General features: G+C 36.5%; 1 pseudogene; it reads left to right on the top strand.

The window, feature by feature from the left end:
* The first annotated feature begins 1,222 nt into the window (after positions 1-1,222).
* LOC130848026 (olfactory receptor 4P4-like) lies at positions 1,223-2,148 on the top strand (annotated as a pseudogene).
* Positions 2,149-2,854: the final 706 nt, after the last annotated feature.

Below are 2,854 nucleotides of genomic sequence, written 5' to 3'. Positions count from 1 at the left end.
GGAGGCTCAGAGAGGATGAACTGTTCAGTGCTCACAACAAAAATCAAACAGGACCTGTGAGCCTGAATGCTCACCTTCATGATTATGAGATGAAGGGTCTGTCCAATACATCACATTGTTCCTCAGTGGTACCATTGACAAACAACTCATTGAAATTAACAGTATTTGAGGTAAACAGTGATTTTGCTGTAGAGGACATTTGGTTATGGGTAAAAGTGATGCTTTCAACATATTCACTTTGTGTTCCTTAGTTTACTACTTCAAAAAGGTAACACTGTTCTAAATGTGTTTAAATAAGTAGGTCATTCTTTAATCATATTGTTTGTCCAATGTCAACAGAAATGTACTAGGTCTCTAAAGTGTTTATAAAGTATCAACAGCAACCTCTAAAAGGTATCTTTGGGACAATTATGGCAAAAGTGAATTTTTTATATACAATTAACCTGTCTTCCTATATTCAGATGCCCAGCATTGTGCTTAAGTTCTCTGTTTCCAGCCTCTCCATTTTCTGAATCTTAACCACACATGCCTAGGAGAGTCACTGAAACTATTTTTAACTAGTTCAGGTATGTCCTGCTATGATTAAAAGCATTTTTTTTTTAAATTTCAAGAGTAAATATTTAGTTCCACTGAATGTGTGAAATATTCATGCATGATTGGGTCTTTTTACATGATTCATATGCTCATGGAGAAGGGGAGAGATTTGCTTAAAGTTACACAGGTAGCTAAAGGCAATGATGGAGAATGACCTTATACCTTTTATAAGGATAGACAAGAGCTTGAATTTTATTTGATCAGTGAATGTTATTGCATAGTTGCCAAGAGCATGAAATCTGGTATCAGAGTCAGGTTCATCTTAGATTGATTGCAATTTAATATCTTAATGATTTGGTGTAATTAATTGAACCCTCATATTATTTCTTTTCCAATATATAAAATGAGTGTCAGAACATTACCTATTGGTTGGGTTGTTATGAGTTAAATAACTGTAAAATCTTTACATATGTTGCAGACATAAATATTATGTTATTAAATATCATTTGAAATATGATGCCCTTAATCTAAAAAAAAAATTGTTTGTAGTAAATCCTTTGTGACCTACACCTTTATTCAATGCATAAATAGATCAAAATTGAGAGTGCTATTAAATATGTATTATGTTCTATATCATTCCAGATAAATTGAGTTTCTGTTGTGTACACTCTGAACTCAACTCAACCTCATGGAAAATCAGAACATCACAGAATTTATTTTCGTAGGGCTATGGGGAAATAAGAAAATAGAGCTACTGTTCTTTTTATTGTTTCTGCTTTGTTACCTGGCTGTGTTAATGGGGAATTTCATCATCTTATTCACAATCACCTGTAGTCATCTAATTCAACAGCTGATGTCCTACTTTCTCTGTCACCTCTCCCTCATGGACCTCTGCTACACCTCCACTGTGGTCCCCAGACTAATCAGGGACTTAGCTGCAGCAAGAAAAAGCATTTCCTATAACAACTGTATGACCCAGCTCTTCACTATCCACTTGCTGGCAGATGTGGAAATATTCATTTTGGTGTCCATGGCTTTTGACCGCTATGTTGCCATTGTCAAGCCCCTGCACTACATGGTTATCATGAACAGGCAGAGGTGTAACATATTACTCATAATGGCCTGGGTTGTGGGGTTTTGGCATTCTATTGCTCTACTTCTCACGGTACTCAATTTACCATTCTGTGGTCCTAATAAGATAGATCACTACATATGTGATGTGAAGCCTCTTTTGAAACTGGTGTGCAAAGATACTCATGTTGCGAGTATCTTAGTGATTGCAAACTCAGGGGTGGTGGCCATTGTCACATTTCTTGTCCTAGTAGCTTCTTATGTAGTCATATTATTTAATCTTAGAACACGCTCCTCTGCAGGATGACAAAAACTCTCTCAACCTGTAGTTCTCACATAATGGTTGTAGTTTTATTCTTTGTGCCCTGTATCTATACTTACATTCTACCTGCAGGGAGTGAGAACAAGGATAAGGAAATCTCTGTGTTTTACACTGTGATTGCACCCATGCTGAATCCTCTCATCTATACCCTGTGAAATATGGAGATGAAAATCACCATGCGGAAGGTATGGTCTAAAGTGGCACATCCAGATTTAAAGTAAATATGGTGATATTGTCCTTTAGAATTTATGTCCCCAGGACATGTGTCCTTTGTGATACTATAGAAAGCATATACATTTTCTTTGAGGAGTTCAACCAAATGACTTCTGACATTATATGAGCCAAAGAAGCAAGTTACTGTGATACAGAGTGCAATCTGTACTTTAAAGGATCCTACTAGCTCTAGGTGTGACCACTTGGGTTTAAGGAATGCAAGAACTGCCCTTCTAAAGCACATCTCCCATCACATCATGGGCATCTCCAAAAATTGCTGTGGGACGTTTTTTTCCTCAGAATAAAATCCAACCTTCTCGCTTGTGCATTAGCAATTTGTTCAAAGATAAATAACTAATCTCAGAAGTTACCACATTGAAAGAAAGTATGGTGTTACAGTGATAAGCCAGGGGGTCAAGGAGACCTGAGTGACTGATGACTTTGTAAGATTTTTATGCCTTTGTCTTGGAAATGTGCTTTAATTGTATTGTTTCCATTTTGGAAATCTCTATGATATGAGATATATTATACTTCATAAACTGTAACATTAATTGGGCTAACACTTATTTTTGCAAGGTATATGGCTACCAGAAACTCATACTGGCTACTTTTCTTCTTTCTTTACCTTCCTTCCCTCACTTTTCTTTGATTGGATGCTTTCATCCAGCTACAGTGGGCTCCTCTACATTCTCTAAACTTACCCTAAAATGTGTT

This window comes from Hippopotamus amphibius, chromosome 3, assembly GCF_030028045.1.
Source record: "Hippopotamus amphibius kiboko isolate mHipAmp2 chromosome 3, mHipAmp2.hap2, whole genome shotgun sequence".
Classification (NCBI taxonomy): Eukaryota; Metazoa; Chordata; class Mammalia; order Artiodactyla; family Hippopotamidae; genus Hippopotamus; species Hippopotamus amphibius.
The sequence above is the reverse complement of the archived record's forward strand: the minus strand, read 5'-3'. Positions and strand labels throughout refer to the sequence as shown.